Genomic DNA, 20,794 nt, shown 5'->3' with positions numbered 1-20,794 from the left:
CCATTCCTGTTGTAGGTCACGTGATGTTATCTTGCGGTTGCTGAGTGACATTCGAATAAGATGACAGTCATCCCAGTCAGTGGAGAGTCGTTGTCACCCTCTGCCAGTCTGTAGCTTTGTTGTTCCCAATGTCTGCTGCTTGACCTTGCTGTAATGAACTGCCATCTTAGAAATTTTAAGGATGGAGGCAACATGACGCTCACTGTATCCCTCTGCTAGTAAAGCCAGAATTGAGCTCTTCTTTTCCTCACTCAAGACGTTTCAATTCCTTTGGCATGGTTAAAAATTATCTTTTCATTCCTATTACTTTTGGGATATTACTAGCAATTGTTTTGCCATCCAACTTGTCTTGTTGCAAGAGGATTGTGAACACCACAGCAGGGTTTTTTATACTTTTCTTCGTTAAATAAGATTTTGTTCAGGTGATCACCTAATGAGAAGCACATTAAGTAGAATGAGGTGTACTCTGGTTGGAATTCAACTGACACTGGAATGGAATGGTTGTCAGACATGGAGAGAAGCTGATTTTTATAAAACTGTGCAGTGGTTTCTTAATTTTTGCCAGAGCTGTATATTCTGAAACCTCTCCTTACAACGGGTCTGTGTATCTTCTGGATAACAATAATGTTTACCCTCTTGTTTCTTTACAGCATCTCTCTGGGGATTTTTGAGCAATGCCTTCGTCCTAGTCATGAGTTACATTGTGAATCATCCAGTTGTTTGAGTGTGGGAGACATTTTTGGGAAATGATTTTCCCTAGAAATGTTTCCTTTTTATTATCTACTTTGTGGGTTAAAAGTTTTGTTTTTCCTCGGTCAGTACTTAACTTCACATACTAAAGACTGATGACTCAAATCACAAGATCTCTACTGAAAGAGAAGAAAAACATTGATTGGAAATCATTTGTCGGCGAGCTGTTTGGAAATGTGTATTGGTAAAGGATACAATGTCATATATTACACAGTGTTATGTAAAACAGAGTGACCTTATTGGAGTCTTATACTCTTGTAATACTGTTATACCCTCTGCAATGTTTGGCTTTTTGGTCAGCAGCTTTGTTCATTACATACTGGCTCTTTTTCTGTGATTATTTTAATGGAGTTTACAGAAAATTATTCTTACGGCATATTTACTAGATTCTGGGGAGAATGGAACCTGTGTTAAATCTCTAATTAAACGTGTTTCTATCAATGGTTGCGCTGACCCATTATCAGAATTGGTGGGTGTCCTAACAGCCCAGGCCCAACTCATGATTAACTGACATATTGTTAGGTTTTAAGTTCACTGTGTATAATACTAAAAATAATTGTAAGTCTAATAGATGACAGTCCTGAATGGGAGACTCTCCCTCAAAATGGGCTTTCTAACAAAACACCCCCCCCCCAGTCATGTCCTAAGTCTCCTCTAGAGTTAGATACTATTGTATGGTTGGTAATCACAACCTTTTCCGATTTGAGGGCTTGTTTGTCATATTGTACCACTCCAAAGGGATGCTATAAAGCTTTTAAAGGGGCACTGCTCCTTACCCTAGGCCTTTCTTTAACATGTAAGATGCAAGTGTGAAGCCACTAGAGGGCACTAATGTGTTCCTAGAGCTGATATCTATGATCACTGCAGGAAAAGAAGAATTGAGCTGTCATGTCAGCCCTGCACTCTGTGCCCTGCATCAGAAGGCTGCAGATGGCTTTTGACAGCCATACAGCATAGTAATGCTCTTTCTTTTTTTAAAGGAATACTATTTCCATACATTTATTAGTGCTTTGTAGGAAATACAATGTATCTATGCCCCTTGACCCCTTCTTCCATTGGTGAGATTTAGCAGTTTTAGAATTCTAAAACCTTCTTACACCAATGAGAAATAGTCAATCGTTTTGATGATTAAGCGATTAAAATGGTCATTTCAGCCTAACAAAGAACAATCTGTGCAAGCTGCGATGGTATGTTTCACAGTGCAAATGGAACAGAGATGAAGGTCTTTAATTTTAGTTTTGCAGATTGCTCTGATCAGTTCTGGACCTTGAGAGCAGTGAACGGGTACAGAGCATTCTGCAAGACACAACCAATCCATCATTTCATGCACATCAGATACAGCACTGGATTTAGATTTTCATGAATTCTATGGCCTCAATTAATAAAGACTGGCATTTTGTGTGCCAGTCGTGATAAAGAGAGTGCTGGAGTAAGATGTGCGACATTCACTAAGAGACCTGTACCGCTTAATGAATTTATCACCACTTTCAGCTGCTATGTGCCGATGCGAGGAATTCACTCCGGCAGCTTAGCTTGGGTTGACAGCGCCTGGGGCAAAGCAAGTATTTTGCCTCCCCTTATAAATAATAATTTTATTTCTATAGCGCCAACATATATTCCGCAGCCCTTGCTTTTTTTTAATATAACCATTTTATTACCCCAACCCTATGTCTAACCTTAAATCCAATGCCTAAGCCAGATAGGGTTACAAAATCGTATACGTAAGGTCCTCTATTAGTAAGGAATGAAGACAATATTGAATCGTAAAGTCAATATTAGCTACTCATTTCTCATCTCGGTCACTGCATATGCAGAGCGCAGGAGTTGAGATGAATGTCATAGGTTGCTGCACTTTGCATAGGCATGTAGCATGTAAGCCCGAAAGGGCAGGGTCCTCTCTCCCCTCTGTATCAGTCTGTGATTGTTAGTTTGCTTACTGTAAGTGATATCTGCAATTTGTATGTAACTCTTCTCTTGTACAGCACCATGGAATCAATGGTGCTATATAAATAAATAATAATGTCCAAAAAAGATAAACAGATTCGGCACCGCTGCACCACCGTGGTCTCTTAAACAAATCTAAAGAGACCCTTCACACACTATATGAACGCCACATACCCCAAGGAACGGGTGCTCAATCCTGAAGAAATATGACAAAATCCAATAGCACAATGAAAGAAAAAAGGATGGCACTCACTGTTACCAAAAGTAGAAGTCTTTATTTCATGGATAAAAATGCATGGAATCAGGAGCAATACAAAGAGTGCGGACGACGACCGTTTTGCGCTCCTGCGCTGCAACAGGTCCTAAAAGTTTAGGTTTAGGACCTGTTGAAGCGCAGTAGCGCGAAACGGCCGTAGTCTGCACTCTTTGCATTGCTCCCAAGCCCATTCATTTTTATCCATGAAATAAAGACTTCTACTTTTGGTAACGGTGAGTGCCATCCTTATTCTTTCATTGTGCTAAATAATAATAATAACAATAATAGGCAGCGACTGAGAAGACAAAATTTATAATATTGAGCGTTGTCATTTTGGCCATTGCCTATGCAGAGTGCAGTAGCCAATGATGGTCCTCTTGCCTGCTGTGCTCTATTTAAGCAGTACAGTGCAAGGCACTAAGAGCACTGCTGCCAGAAGAAGTGCAGTTTGCAGTTGTCGAACATTTTCCATTGGAGAAGGATGTGGGTTGAATTTTGGCAAAAACTCTTTGAATTGGCGCCTATGTTTTTTAATGTATTTTTAAATCATTATTAGAGAGATTTAAAATTAATTTTATTTTACTATATTGAGCCTTGGAAAAAGGCACATCTAGAACACGAAGCATGATAAATTACCATAGAGACAAGGCTGAGCAAGCGCCATTATATACAGCATCACATATGTAAAGAATTACTGGGGATTTCCAGATACAATTCATCTCCAGTTAACTTTTGGTGCTGGGATCACGTTCTTGTGACTGAGGACCAGAAGAGCGCAAGCATTACGTTACCAAGACTGTATGAATTGTGTGTACATACTGGAAGATGCATCACGTTACATTATTGAACTTGGATCTTCAGTGAAGTGAATGTTCCTGCATTCAGAGAGAAATGATTAACTGTTTTAGCCGCTATTTCTTTTGGTACGGGAGGTCGATTTTGTCATTTCTCAATTTTCTCATCAGCTTGAAAGAAATAGTATAACATATGGCAAGCTATTGAAAATCAAAATGTACTTTATGGTAATGGCATTTATTGAAAATTTGTCATCTCTTTTATTTAGTAAAAACTTGAGTTGGATAAGAAATAATTCATGGCAATGATGATCCAGAATTATTGTGTTGTTGCTATGCTACTTGCAAATAAATTAACAACAAGGGCTTTCCGCTCCTCCTGTAATTAAGGTATATAACGTAGATCCAATCTATCCACCAATGTGCCAGATAAGGGATGGATGAAGAATAACCTACATTCAGGACATACTGCTCTTTACTCCCTGTATGTAAATCTAGTATTTTTTTAACCAAGTTGTCGTGGCCATCAACTCTTCTTGGAGTCTTCTTCAGGACCAACGCATAGTTAGCCTAAAAGTCAAGATTTACTGTACAGTGGGTACGGAAAGTATTCAGACCCCTTTAAATTTTTCACTCTTTGTTTCATTGCAGCCATTTGGTAAATTAAAAAAAGTTCTTTTTTTTTCTCATTAATGTACACTCTGCGCCCCATCTTGACTGAAAAAAACAGAAATGTAGAATTTTTTGAAAATTTATTAAAAAAGAAAAACTGAAATATCACATGGCCATAAGTATTCAGACCCTTTGCTCACACACTTATATTTAAGTGACATGCTGTCCAGTTCCTTGTGATCCTTTTTGAGATGGTTCTACTCCTTCACTGGAGTCCAGCTGTGTTTAATTAAACTGATAGGACTTGATTTGGAAAGGCACACACCTGTCTATATAAGATCTCACAGTGCATGTCAGACCAAATGAGAATCATGAGGTTAAAGGAACTGGCCAAGGAGCTCAGAGACAGAGTTGTGACAAGGCACAGATCTGGCCACTTGGTTACAAAAGAATTTCTGCAGTACTCAAGGTTCCTAAGAGCACAGTGGCCTCTGTAATCCTTAAATGGAAGAAGTTTGGGACCACAAGATCACCAGAAGTCTTCCTAGACCTGGCCGTCCAGCCAAACTGAGCAATCGTGGGAGAAGAGCCTTTGTGTGCGAGGTAAAGAAGAACCCCAAGATCACTGTGGCTGAGCTCCACAGATGCAGTAGGGAGAAAGTTCCACAAAGTTAACTATCACTGCAGTCCTCCACTAGTTGGGCCTGTATGGCAGAATGGCCAGACGGAAGCCTCTCCTCAGTGCCAGACATATGAAAGCTCACATAGTTTGCTAAAAAACACATGAAGGACTCCCAGACTATGAGAAATAAGATTCTCTGGTCTGATGAGACGAAGATAGAACTTTTTGGTAATAATTCTAATTCGTATGTGTGGAGAAAACCAGGCACTGCTCATCACCTGCCCAATACAATCCCAACAGTGAAACATGGTGGCAGCATTATGCTATGGGGGTGTTTTTCAGCTGCAAGGACAGGACGACCGGTTGCAATTGAAGGAAACATGAATGCAGCCAAGTACATAGATATCCTGGATGGAAACCTTTTCCAGAGTTCTCTGGACCTCAGACTTGGCCAAAGGTTCACCTTCCAACAAGACAATGACCCTAAGCACACAGCTAAAATAGCAAAGGTGTGGCTACAGAACAACTCTGTGACCATTCTTGACAGGCCCAGCCAGTGCCCTGACCTAAACCCAATTGAGCATCTCTGGAGACTCCTGAAAATGGCTCTCCACCAACGTTCACCATCCAACATGACAGAACTGGAGGGCAAGGAAGAATGGCAGAGGATCCCCAAATCCAGGTGTGAAAAACTTGTTGCATCATTCCCAAGAAGACACATAGTTAGGTCCATATATATATGGACAGAGACAACATTTTTCTAATTTTGGTTCTAGACATTACCACAATGAATTTTAAACAAAACAATTCAGATGCAGTTGAAGTTCATACTTTCAGCTTTCATTTGAGGGTATCCACATTAAAACTGGATGAAGGGTTTAGGAGTTTCAGCTCCTTAACATGTGCCAACCTGTTTTTAAAGGGACCAAAAGTAATTGGACAATTGACTCCAAGGCTATTTCATGGACAGGTGTGGGCAATCCCTTCGTTATGTCATTCTCAATTAAGCAGATAAAAGCCCTGGAGTTGATTTGAGGTGTGGTGCTTGCATTTGGAAGGTTTTGCTGTGAAGGAAACAAGCGGTCAAAGGAGCTCTCCATGCAGGTGAAACAAGCCATCCTTAAGCTGCAAAAACAGAAATAACCCATCCGAGAAATTGCTACCACATTAGGAGTGGCAAAATCTACAGTTTGGTACATCCTGAGAAAGAAAGAAACCACTGGTGAACTCATCAATGCAAAAAGACCTGGGCGCCCATGGAAGACAACAGTGGTGGATGATCGCAGAATAATCTCCATGGTGAAGAGAAGCCCCTTCACAACAGCCAACCAAGTGAACAACACTCTCCAGGAGGTAGGCGTATCAATATCCAAATCTACCATAAAGAGAAGACTGTATGAAAGTAAATACAGAGGGTTCACTGCACGGTGCAGGCCACTCATAAGCATCAAAAATAAAAAGGCTAGACTGGACTTTGCTAAAAAAACACCTAAAAAAGCCAGCACAGTTCTGGAAGAACATTCTCTGGACAGATGAAACCAAGATCAACCTCTACCTGAATGATGGAAAGAGAAAAGTATGGCGAAGGCGTGGTACAGCTCATGATCCAAAGCATACCACATCATCTGTAAAACACGGCGGAGGCAGTGTGACGGCTTGGGCATGCATGGCTGCCAGTGGCACTGGGTCACTAGTGTTTATTGATGTGACACAGGACAGAAGCAGCCGAATGAATTCTGAGGTATTCAGAGCCATACTGTGTGCTCAGATCCAGCCAAACTGATTGGTCGTCGTTTCGTACTACAGATGGACAATGACCCAAAACATAAAGCCAAAGCAACCCAGGAGTTTATTAAAACAAAGAAGTGGAATATTCTTGAATGACCAAGTCAGTCACCTGATCTCAACCCAATTGAGCATGCATTTCACTTGTTAACAAACAGCAACTGAAAACCACAGCAGTGAAGGCCTGGCAGAGCATCAAAAAGGAGGAAACACTGCGTCTGGTGATGTCCATGAGTTCAAGACTTCAGGCAGTCATTGCCAACAAAGGGTTTTCAACCAAGTACTAGAAATGAACATTTTATTTACAATTATTTAATCTGTCCAATTACTTTTGGTCCCTTAAAAAACAGGGTGGCACATGTTAAGGAGCTGAAACTCCTAAACCCTTCATCCAATTTTAATGTGGATACCCTCAAATGAAAGCTGAAAGTCTGAAGTTCAGCTGCATCTGAATTGTTTTGTTTAAAATTCATTGTGGTAATGTCTAGAACCAAAATTAGAAAAATGTTGTCTCTGTCCAAATATATATGGACCTAACTGTAGCTGTACTAGCTCAAAAGGGAGCTTCTACTCAATACTGAGCAAAGGGTCTTAAATACTTATGAGCATGTGATATTTCAGTTTTTCTTTTTAAATAAATGTGCAAAAATTTCTACTTTTTGGGGTTTTTTCAGTCAAGATGGGGTGCAGACTGTACATTAATGAGAAAAATTAACCTTTTTGAATTTACCAAATGGCTGCAATGAAACAAAGAGTGAAAAATTTAAAGGGGTCTGAATACTTTCCATGCTCACTGTGTATACAGAGAAGAGCGGCCCATATCTCAGGAGCGGAGAGTTGCAGGAGCGGAAAAAAATATAATGCTAGATTCAGGAGAATAGCAGCATTTCCAACAGGTGGAGAAAATGTGGCAAGTGACAGATCCTTTTTAAACTTATATCAGTTTTTTGCTTTTGATGCCAGGAATGTTGTGGACTTCTGCAATATTAAAGCGCTGAATTTTTCCCTAAAATGATGTCTAATTAACCACATATATGCACCGTCGAGAGGCTATTGTCTTACCACCTGAAAAAAAAGTTTGGATGTTCAAAAGTTTTTGGACAATGAATAGTGGTGGGAGAGGAAGATAAGTCAATCATATTTCATTAATTGGGTGTATCAGTGTGACAAATTTATTTTTAAATAAAATGTAAAAAAAAAAATTAACGCTTTTTTTTTTTATACATGGCTTTGCATATATAAAGGGTGAGAGTCCCCTCTCTATGGTCTTTTTAGATTCGTAGCCCTGTGATGTACGAGACTATTAAACGCTATATGACCACTGCTGCTCTTAAACTTTGCAAAGTTCAGCTGTATCACCGCTATCTGAAAACAGCACTTTGGAGTTAAGTAGATTAGATGCAGAGTGTGAATATGGTAATTTATGGTTAACACATAGCAGTGCTTTGGACTGGAGACCTGTTCTGACTCTCTTTTCATTTGATTAGATGGATGACTAGACAAGGTGAAAGGACATGTTTGTGGAGTGTCTAGTCAAGTTGAAAATACCATGGTGGTCAAAGTGAATAAGGACAGAAGTGAATCATATGATCAGGAGACTTCTGAGTATTTTAACCTCATTTGTAGCTTACTCTCATTTTAGCTGACCCTTGTAGTTAATCATTTGTTCGCTGTACAGTATGTTTGATCTGACTTAAATGTGCTGACTTGACGGGAATGTGCAGCAGTCTTTTCAGTGTGGCAGATTGTTGTGAGAAATTTGTGATGGTGCAGCTAATATGATTAGTCTCCTCCACATGATGGGACTTTGAGATATACTGTGTATATATGTATATATATATATGTACAGTGCCTTGCAAAAGTATTCGGCCCTCTGGAACTTTTCAACCTTTTCCCACATATCATGCTTCAAACATAAATATGCCAAATGTAAATTTTTTGGTGAAGAATCAAAAACAAGTGGAACACAATTGTGAAGTCGAACGAAATTTCTTGGTTATTTTAAATTTTTGTGGAAATTCAAAAACTGAAAATTGGGGCGTGCAATATTATTTGGCCCCTTTAACTTAATACTTTGTTGCGCCACCTTTTGCTGCGATTACAGCCGCAAGTCGCTTGGGGTATGTCTCTATCCGTTTTGTACATCGAGAGACTGAAGTTCTTGCCCATTCTTCCTTGGCAAACAACTTGAGCTCAGTGAGGTTTGATGGAGATTGTTTGTGAACAGCAGTTTTCAGCTCTTTCCACAGATTCTCGATTGGATTCAGGTCTGGACTTTGACTTGGCCATTCTAACACCTGGATACGTTTATTTGTGAACCATTCCATTGTAGATTTTGCTTTATCTTTGGAATCATTGTCTTGTTGGAAGACAAATCTCCGTCCCAGTCTCAGGTCTTTTGCAGACTCCAACAGGTTTTCTTCAAGAATGGTCCTGCATTTGGCTCCATCCATCTTCCCATCAATTTTAACCATCTTCCCTGTCCCTGCTGAAGAAAAGCAGGCCCAAACCATGATTCTGCCACCACCATGTTTGACAGTGGGATGGTGTGTTCAGGGTGATGAGCTTTGTTGTCTTTACGCCAAACCTATCATTTGGCATTGTTGCCAAAAAGTTCGATTTTGGTTTCATCTGATCAGAGCACCTTCTTCCACATGTTTGTTGTGTCTCCCAGGTGCTTGTTGCAAACATTAAATGACACTTTTTATGGATATCTTTGAGAAATGGCTTTCTTCTTGCCACTCTTCCATAAAGGCCAGATTTGTGCAGTTTACGACTGATTGTTGTCTTATGGACAGACTGTCCCACCTCAGCTGTAGATCTCTGCAGTTCATCCAGAGTGATCATGGGCCTCTTGGCTGCATCTCTGATCAGTCTTCTCCTTGTTTGAGATGAAAGTTTAGAGGGATGGCCAGGTCTTGGTAGATTTGCAGTGGTATGATACTCATTCCATTTCAATATGATCGCTTGCACAGTGCTCCCTGGGATGTTTAAAGTTTTGGAAATCATTTTGTATCCAAATCCAGCTTTAAATTTCTCCACAACAGTATCACGGACCTGCCTGTTGTGTTCCTTGGTCTTCATGATGCTCTCTGTGCTTCAAACAGAACCCTGAGACTATCACAGAGCAGGTGCATTTATACTGAGACTTGATTACACACAGGTGGATTATATTTATCATCATTAGTCATTTAGGACAACATTGGATTCTTCAGAGATCCACAATGAACTTTTGTAGTGAGTTTGCTGCACTGACAGTAAAGGGGCTGAATAATATTGCACGCTCCACTTTTAAGTTTTTGAATTTCCACAAAAATTTAAAATAACCAATAAATTTCGTTGAACTTCACAATTGTGTCCCACTTGTTGATTATTCACCAAAAACTTACGTTTGGTATCTTTATGTTTGAAGCATGATATGTGGGAAAAGGTTGAAAAGTTCCAGGGGGCCGAATACTTTCGCAAGGCACTATGTATGTGTGTATATATATAATATTCTTTTTGCTTTTCATTATTCCGATGCACCTTTTTTTTAACAGTAATTTTACTGAATCTATTAGTGATTACCACGAATATTATGTAAAACAAGTATGTTAGCAGGGAAACATGTTTTGATACTTTTCTAGTTGATTTTTCAGGAGAATAACAAACTTTTTTTTCCTAATAAAACAAAACCGACTCCGCTTTAGAGGAGATTCACCAGAAATATTCTTCTTAAGCAAGATGAGATTAATTGCCACCTCCTTTCTCGCAGTGTATGATAATCTGTAGGGAATTCTTGTCAAGTCCCCACTAACTACATTCTACCTGGAAGATGGTTCAAGAGCGAAACATGTACACCGTTGTCTCCTCCATAGTTTATAGAAAACCAACGGCAGAAGAAGGGTAATGGCTCATGATAGAATCTCTGCATTTACTGCCGTAAGTTTATGTACATTTCAGCACTGGTGGAATCAACGAGATTTCCAAAGCGAGAACAAAGTCGTTTACCTGAAGTGTCTTCACCAGTGCTTTTTTTTAGTAATTTTTGCAACAGCTTGGCATTTTTGTACTGCAAAAATAGAAAATATAATCGGCTCACCTATCAGTTAGTGCACAGGACCTCCATTCCAAAGGAGAAGCAATCCACAAACAGGTTGTTGCAGCACTTCAATAAAATAAAACTCTTTATTTCTTAATTTTAAAAACATGTGTCACAAAAATGTTTGGACTTAATCAGTATGTTGGCAAAAACATCAGGGAAAAAGTCCCAGGGAAACTATAGTTAAAGGGAAGGTGCCATCCAAAAAATTTTTTTTCAGTTTTCAGCAATTGAAAAAATGTTAAGAATTAATGTTTACATTTTCTTAAAAAATATTCTCATTTGTTTTTAATTTTGTAAAATATGAAAAATAATGTTAAAAAGTTTGGCATTTTCACTTGTTAACACTAGGGGGAGCAGCTACTGAAATTTGGCACAAAAACCTAGTGTACAACTAGCTCACTTTACTGCCCTGCAGTAATTATGGGCGGAATCTGCTGACATGGGTGTGGTGTCACTCCTCTCCTCCTCTTCTGGGTATTTGCTAAGGGAAAAGAGAGGATGACATTTAGGAACACAGTGAGCAGCCATTTTGATGGGGCCTGTCTTTGCATGCAAAGTCTGGATCAGAACAGGCCATCAATCAGCAGAAATGTTACCTGGATTTCTGTGGAGCAGAGAAGAAGACGGTCCATCCATGTGTATAAAACACAGCGCTCTATGTACAATCCCTGGCACCGAACAGGGTGCCCCCATAGACCAGCACACTGCTCTCCTGAAATACTCTGTGCTGCTGTCACCCTGCTCCTTCCACCATATATCAGGCCCCTGTTGCCTCGCTTACACACATTGCCAGGACAGGATCTGAGGAGAGGAATGGGGTCTTCGGTCACTGAGGATGGCAGGCAGCAAGGATTCTGGGAGCAGGGTGACAGCACCACAGAAATCCAGGAAACATTTCTGCTGATTGATGGCCTGTTCTGATCCAGACTTTGCATGCAAAGACCCCAATCCCCTCCTCAGATCCTGTCCTGGCGATGTGTGAAAGCGAGGCGACAGGCCCAGTCCGGGGTGGCGCTGGGAAGCAGAATGGGGGGAAATGTAGCCATACAGTAACGATAAAAATGAGACCCCCTCTTCAGCTGCCTCACCAGCCCTCCCCTGACTGCACCTAACTATTACCCCTGACCCGTGTGCAGGTGCTCAGCCAGATCCACCCTAGAATGGGTCCCCTTTTAGCAGATAATACTGCCATAGGGTTCTCACATAATACCACCATATACTTCACACATAATGCCGCCATATAGATCATGCACAATACCACCATGTAGATCACACATAAAACCAGCAGGGTGACAGCAACACAGAGTATTTCAGGAGAGCAGTATCACACAGGACAAGATTAGATACACGGCTCAGCAGTCAGTATCACACAGGAGAGGATTAGATACACGGCTCAGCAGACAGTATCACACAGGATAGGATTAGATGCAGCTCAGCAGTCAGTATCACACAGGATAGGAATAGATACACGGCTCAGCAGTCAGTATCACACAGGATAGGAATAGATACACGGCTGAGCAGTCAGTATCACACAGGATAGGAATAGATACACGGCTCAGCAGTCAGTATCACACAGGAGAGGATTAGATACACGGCTCCGCAGTCAGTATCACATAGGAGAGGATTAGTTACAAGGATCAGCAGACTGTATCACACATGAGAGGATTAGATGTCCAGCAGATGACCAAGTGCAGGGAGCAGCTGCTATGTTTTGCAAGAGCAGGGGTAGCAGCTGGTCGAGTGTTTTGGAAAGAGCAGCTGGTCTCCAGGAGCTGGTCCTGTATCCTCTCCTGCAGCTGGTATGTGCAGAGTGAACAGCCAAGCCCTGCATCCGGCATAACAGGGCTTGCCATAGCGTGTAAATGGAGCTAAAAGGAAAGCACTGGGCTCTAATAAGATGGCGCCTGGCCACACCTACAGCTGTGAATTGAGCTGCCCACAGAGGCGTGCCCAGTTCACAGCTGATGCTGCTGCAATGATACAGATAGGGGTCGGGAGCCGACTATTGTCTCTTATGCCCAAGGACTGCCATAAATGAGCATGGAAAGTGTCGTTCAGCAGCCAGAGAGGTAAGATAGCAGCCCCCAGTGGCTGCATTAATACAGTAAAAAAAGAAAAAAACACACCACTGAGTCAAGCTTAGGAGACCATATTTTTTTATACTATTTTCTTTTTTACATTAAATTATGAAAAAAACATGGCACCTTCCCTTTAAGGTTCACGCGTTTCAAATTGATACTTCTTACTCATAATATGTTATGAGTAAGTTGTATTGCTTTGAAACGCATCACCTTGAACTATAATCTCCCTGGGACTTTTTCTTTGAATGTTTTTGCCAACATTCTGATTAAGTCCAAATTTTTTTGTGACACATGCTTTTAAAGTGAAGAGATAAAAAGTCTTTTTCTTTGCTCTGTACTTTCAGGTATAGAGAGTGAATGACTTTACAACAAAGCCACCTGAACAATGAACATGTCACTTCTTTTAATTACTTCAAGGTTTCCAAACCCTGAGGCCACATGCACACGTTGAGTATTTCATGATTTTTTTTTTTTACCTCCACTATTTGTAAGCCAATACCAAGAGTGGTAAAATATACAGAAGTGGTGACATGTCTATTATACTTTTGCTCTGATTGATCCACTCCTGATTTTGGCTTACACTGATGTAAAAAACTGACTAAATACTGAACGTGTGAATGTGTCCTAAAGTGGTTAAAAGAAGTACCAGTTTTTTTTTACATTGCTGTGCATTATGTTCCTTTTTTCCGGTGTGTATTTACGTTCTGGCAGATTTCAGGTGAAATCAGTGTGAAAAATACATTGTTTGTACATACTCTGGCTAGGCCTTTTTCTTTCTTTTGCAACCTACAGAGTACAAGAGGAGGCAATGGGATCCAAAGTTCACAATTTTACTTTCAAATAAATACCATAGAAAGATTATAAACACTAATGGGTCAGCACAAAATTATACAGAAATTGTAATGGACAAAAAACAGAATAACGAGTGAAACTGTGCACCCTAAAATTGGATGTTCAGAAAAAATGAGTTCACTAAACATATAAAAGGCCATATAGGATGAGTAAGGTTGGCAGACACAGAATTAGGAATTATATAAAAAGAAAATACCCAAAACTATGTGAAAATAATATGCATAGTATAGATCAGGGGAGGGCAATTAATTTTCCCGAGGGGCCACATGAGAGACCGTGACTGTTGTGGAGGGCCAAACTAATAGCTTGAAATTAATTCTACTCAATATTAATTGTATCACTTAATATTGAGCATAATTAAGTATGCTGCCACCCATGAGCCCCACACAGCCTCCCAGTGTACAGCATGAGCCCCACACAACCTCCCAATGTACAACATGAGCCCCACACAACCTCCCCATGTACAGCATGAGCCCCACACAGCCTCCCCATGTACAGCATGAGCCCCACATAGCCTCCCCATGTACAGCATGAGCCCCATACAGCCTCCCCATGTACAGCATGAGCCCCACACAGCCTCCCCATGTACAGCATGAGCCCCACACAGCCTCCCCATGTACAGCATGAGCCCCACACAGCCTCCCCATGTACAGCATGAGCCCCAGTTTCCCCATATACTGCATGAGGCACCACACAGCCTCCCCATGTACACCATGAGCCCCACACAACCTCCCCAGGTACAGCATGAGCCCCACACAGCCTCCCCATGTACTGCATGAGCCCCAGTTTCCCCATATACTGCATGAGGCACACAGCCTCCCCATGTACACCATGAGCCCCACACAGCCTCCCCAGGTACACCATGAGCCCCACACAGCCTCCCCAGGTACACCATGATCCCCCACACAACCTCCCCAGGTACAGCATGAGCCCCACACAGACTCCCCATGTACTGCATGAGCCCCAGTTTCCCCATATACTGCATGAGGCCCCACACAGCCTCCCCATGTACAGCATGTGCCCCACACTGCCTCTCCACGTACTGCATGGGCCCCAGTTTCCCCATATACTGCATGAGGCACCACACAGCCTCCCCATGTTCACCATGAGCCCCACACAGCCTCCCCATGTACTGCATGAGCCCCAGTTTCCCCATATACTGCATGAGGCACCAGTCAGCCTCCCCATGTACACCATGAGCCCCACACAGCCTCCTCAGGTACAGCATGAGCCCCACACAGCCTCCCCATGTACTGCATGAGCCCCAGTTTCCATATATACTGCATGAGGCACCACACAGCCTCCCAATGTACACCATGAGCCCCACACAGCCTCCCCATGTACACCATGAGCCCCACACAGCCTCCCCAGGTACAGCATGAGCCCCACACAGTCTCCCCATGTACTGCATGATCCCCAGTTTCCCCATATACTGCATGAGGCACCACACAGCCTCCCCATGTACAAGATGAGCCCCACACAGCCTCCCCATGTACACCATGAGCCCCACACAGACTCCCCATGTACTGCATGAGCCCCAGTTTCCCCATATACTGCATGAGGCCCCACACAGCCTCCCCATGTACAGCATGTGCCCCACACTGCCTCTCCACGTACTGCATGGGCCCCAGTTTCCCCATATACTGCATGAGGCACCACACAGCCTCCCCATGTTCACCATGAGCCCCACACAGCCTCCCCATGTACTGCATGAGCCCCAGTTTCCCCATATACTGCATGAGGCACCAGTCAGCCTCCCCATGTACACCATGAGCCCCACACAGCCTCCTCAGGTACAGCATGAGCCCCACACAGCCTCCCCATGTACTGCATGAGCCCCAGTTTCCATATATACTGCATGAGGCACCACACAGCCTCCCAATGTACACCATGAGCCCCACACAGCCTCCCCATGTACACCATGAGCCCCACACAGCCTCCCCAGGTACAGCATGAGCCCCACACAGTCTCCCCATGTACTGCATGATCCCCAGTTTCCCCATATACTGCATGAGGCACCACACAGCCTCCCCATGTACAAGATGAGCCCCACACAGCCTCCCCATGTACACCATGAGCCCCACACAGCCTCCCCATGTACACCATGAGCCCCACACAGCCTCCCCAGGTACAGCATGAGCCCCAGTTTCCCCATATACTGCGTGAGGCCCCACACAGCCTCCCCATGTACAGCATGTGCCCCACACAGCCTCTCCACGTACTGCATGGGCCCCAGTTTCCCCATATACTGCATGAGGCACCACACAGCCTCCCCATGTACACCATGAGCCCCACACAGCCTCCCCAGGTACAGCATGAGCCCCACACAGCCTCCTCCGGTACAGAATAAGCCCCACACAGCCTCCCCCAGTACAGAATGAGCCCTAGTTTTCCCATATACTGCATGAGGCACCACACAGCCTCCCCATGTACACCATGAGGCACCACACAGCCTCCCCATGTACACCATGAGCCCCACACAGCCTCCCCAGGTACAGCATGAGCCCCACACAGTCTCCCCATGTACTGCATGAGCCCCAGTTTCCACATATACTGCATGAGGCACCACACAGCCTCCCCATGTACAAGATGAGCCCCACACAGCCTCCCCATGTACACCATGAGCCCCACACAGCCTCCCCAGGTACAGCATATGCCCCACAGCCTCTCCACGTACTGCATGGGCCCCAGTTTCCCCATATACTGCATGAGGCACCACACAGCCTCCCCATGTACACCATGAGCCCCACACAGCCTCCCCAGGTACAGCATGAGCCCCACACAGTCTCCCCATGTACTGCATGAGCCCCAGTTTCCCCATATACTGCATGAGGCACCACACAGCCTCCCCATGTACAAGATGAGCCCCACACAGCCTCCCCATGTACACCATGAGCCCCACACAGCCTCCCCAGGTACAGCATGAGCCTCAGTTTCCCCATATACTGCGTGAGGCCCCACACAGCCTCCCCATGTACAGCATGTGCCCCACACAGCCTCTCCACGTACTGCATGGGCCCCAGTTTCCCCATATACTGCATGAGGCACCACACAGCCTCCCCATGTACACCATGAGCCCCACACAGCCTTCCCAGGTACAGCATGAGCCCCACACAGCCTCCCCCCGGTACAGAATAAGCCCCACACAGCCTCCCCCGGTACAGAATGAGCCCTAGTTTTCCCATATACTGCATGATGCCCATACAGCCTTCTTATATACAGCATGAGACCCACAATCTCTCCACATACTGGATAGGCCCCATATACTGCATGAGGCCCCCACTGCCTGCCCATATACTGATTGAGCACCACACAGCCTCCCCATATATTGCATGACAGCATACAGCCTTCCTATAGCCTCACCATGTGCAGCATGTCACCCCCATAGAATCCCCATGTTCACTCCATGGAATCCCCATGTTCACTCCATGGAATCCCCATGTTCACTCCATGGAATCCCCATGTTGACCCCCCATAAAATCCCCATGTTCACCCCCATATTCATGCACATGAAAAAAAAGAAACCACCACATACCTCAGTCCCGTTTCCAGGCGCCCGGATTCTGCTGCTGTCTCCGAAGTGCTGACTCTCTGGCAGTACACAGCTGACGCGATTTCTTTTAACCCTTTTAAGCAGTGGCACTATCACAAATATAGGTTACCAGGAAACCTGCATAAAGATTAAATTTCAATTATGGGAGTTTTTTTGGAGCTGCCTAACAGAAACCCCTGATGAAGCTCTATGAAAGGAGCGAAGTTCAAATGAGCTGTTATTGCCTTTTTTCTGAAAGTATCAATCTTTTTAGACTGACACTATAACAGTCAACTACTTTTTGTACCTATCTGAAAAGGACACTTTAAGGAAAAAGAAAACACAAACCAAGATCATTTGAATTCTGTTCTTGTATTTGCAGTCTCTGGCTCTCTGAATCACGTTTTTATGGGGATCCAGATTTAACCCCCAGACGTAGTACATAAACGCAGTGTGAGCTTAGCCGAACATAAGCATTTAATGTTGATGCGCTAATATTTATTTTTTATGTTATTTGGCATTCAAGCCTGTTGTATAATCCAAAATTGTTCTTGGATAGGGCACAACTTGATTTCTTGATCAGTTTGGAACATCCTTGATATTTCCAAGGAACACATGAGAATGTTGCTACTGTTTGGGGATGTTTCGCTATTATTTTTGGCTGGCTGAACTGTATGTGACCTGGCTGATTTATGAGACATCTACAAGGCTAGTGTTTTGTCAGAAATGCACAATCAGGTCATGAAACACTGGCTTACTGTCACTCTTTGAAGGACTGGAATTTGCCCAAATTTTCATCTCTTGCTTTTTTATTATTATTATTATTATTATTATTATTATTATTATTATTATTATTATTCCCACTATTATTCCCACAAATTAATATACAGTTTTAAAAAGTCAAAGACAATTTAAACAAGTTGAACACAATGGAACGGTGTCTTCTTTTAGCTTTAAAGAGTTGAAACTCTAAAAATATAAATGAACTCAGATTTACCCTTTTACTATTTTCAGGTTGGTTGGCATTTGGCATTTACTTGCATTATTCATACCATGGGTTCATTCTTCTTTTATAAAAAATAGGTTTACTAAACTGTATGCAAGAAAAACAACAAAAGAAAGATGATCAGTACTACTACTCAGTTCTTTTAGACTAGGAGGCACAAGGCCACTTGTCCTATAGTGCTAATCTGCTTTTTATAATACTGATTGTATTGAAACAGCACAGAAAGTGACACATCACTATAATCTGAGTCTCTGCTCCCACATTTATTTATTTTACTCACTTATATAGCGCCAATAATTCCACAGCGCTTTACAGACATTATCGGAACTATCCCCATTAGGGCTCACAATCTAGATTCCCTATCAGTATGTCTTTGGAGTGTGGGAGGAAACCGGAAAATCCGGAGGAAACCCACGCAAACACGGGGAGAACATACAAACTCCTTGCAGATTTTGGGAGAACTGTACTTTCACAAACGTTGCATAATTCAATAGTACATGTGTATATAGGGAACTTTGTAATATATTTTATCAGAGAGAATTCTGCTTTTTTTCTCTACATATGAGAAACTTTTGTTGTTCCCTCTTGAGCTCTCCATCCACGCTGATAAAATCACTCTTTCATGGATGAGGCTGTCCAGTTTGGGTCCGAGACCCGTGGCCACAATGTGCATCACTGTCCGGACACGAACCTTGTTTCGCAGACGTCTGAATTTGGCCTTAGAGCGTCTACCTACCTCCTAGACTAGTGTCACTTACTCCCAATACTTGGTTTGGAGAAATCAAGGGAATGTTGGAATATTTTGTCCATAAGACAGATGCTAAGCTGGCAGAATGAAGCTGACCTATTAGGAAAGAAGGTTGTTTTTATTATATTTTTTGTATGTCTTTCTGTGAATTTTCTATTTGAAGGCAAATTGATGTTTGCAAATTTATGTAGTGAGCTGTTGGGAGATGCTGAGTCTGTTTTTCCACTGTGGCATTTTCCAGTTTTTAAGATGTAGTGAAGCTTTGGTTTTGTGGTCCCTAAAACAGCGTTCCACACATTATTCGTATAGAAAAACTCAAATTAATTGCCGTAATAAAATGTGCTCGCTCACTCATCTCATTATTTTCCAGGCTTGTTGCTGCACCATGTCTTGTTAAAAGAAAAAAAATAATAAATCGGGCGCCTTACTGTCTCCTTTCCCGCAGTCTACTTGCTGACAGTGTTCTGCATAGATCAAGGGCAAGCACAACTTTTTTAGAGCCGAATTACAAAGCATGTACGATGGCAAAGTGCTAAATAGTGTCCAGAAATTTTCTGATAATTTATCGCCTTTACTAAAGGGGTTGTTCACTACCGGACAACACCTGCCTAATCACTTTAGAGCCCCATTTAAATGAAAACCATGGACTCCCCTCCTGCAGCCGAGCCATTCCGGCAAAATTGGCACTGCTATTCCTGGCAGTGAACAGGACTGCTGCAGTCGATCATCAGCCGCTGACCGACAGTAGCTCATCAGTATCATGTCAGAGGAGATGTTCATTCTGACAAAATGGTACACGCTGCAGGCAACCTACAGTCGCTGATTGACTGCAGCAGTCCTGTGACACAACAATTATATGAATTAAATGGAGCTTTGTAGCAATTAACCCCTTAACACCCCATGACTGATATATACGGCATAGAGTGAGTCGTGATTTGTGGAGCAGGTTTATGAGCTGAGCTCGGTCCACGCGCTGCAGATTCCAGCTAAATTATACAGCTGTCATCTGTGAGTTCTGCCCACTGCTGTTAACCATTTAGATGCCACTGTTAATGTAGGACAGCAGCATTTAAATGGCACGGTCGTCGGAGCTTGTACACACTCACTTTTATTGTCTCACTGTGTCGCAAGGAACTCATGGATTACCATGATGGATAAGGACCTGATGAAGACCGTGATTTACAGATTGAAGAAGAAAATATAATAAGAAGCTATCAAAACCTCACATCTACCCCAAAAAGGTGTCCATAAAGCTGTCCTATGCAGCTGCGGGGAATCACTGGTTCTGAGCCGAGATCGGAAGGTATGTATGAGTTATACATACTCCCAGCCAGAGCCCACGTAATGGATGTGGACTTGCTCCATACAAATATATGGAAGCGAGGCCACGGCCACTGGCTGGGAATAGGTATAATACATAAATACCTGCCGGTCCCGGCTCAGAAACTGGTGGACTCATGAGTCTGGAGTCACAAAAAGTGACTGCAGACTTATCGATTTAGACCAGACAACCCTTTTAATATTCCTTGTGGGTTTATATAGGATTCCAAGCTCCCTGCTTCACGGTACACAGCACCGAGGATAGTTGGTAAAATTCAGTTTCACTGCAGCCACCAGTAGGGGGAGCCCACTGCCATTGAACAGAAGAATAACACGATGGACAGTTAACCCCCTCTGGTGGCAGCATGAAGAATTGCAATTAATTTGTCCTGTGTATCTGGTGATAGT

At 42.9% G+C, this 20,794-nt stretch overlaps 1 protein-coding gene across 1 annotated transcript in view; it reads left to right on the top strand.

Annotated features, from left to right (window-relative positions):
* Positions 1-20,794, top strand: part of SLC16A2 (solute carrier family 16 member 2) — a 214,825-nt gene that overhangs the window by 127,549 nt on the left and 66,482 nt on the right. The gene's annotated exons all lie outside the window — the stretch shown is intronic.

This window comes from Dendrobates tinctorius, unplaced genomic scaffold (assembly GCF_039654945.1).
Source record: "Dendrobates tinctorius isolate UK_male_01 unplaced genomic scaffold, ASM3965494v1 ptg000231l, whole genome shotgun sequence".
Lineage (NCBI taxonomy): Eukaryota > Metazoa > Chordata > Amphibia > Anura > Dendrobatidae > Dendrobates > Dendrobates tinctorius.
This window is presented reverse-complemented; position numbering and strand designations above follow the sequence as displayed.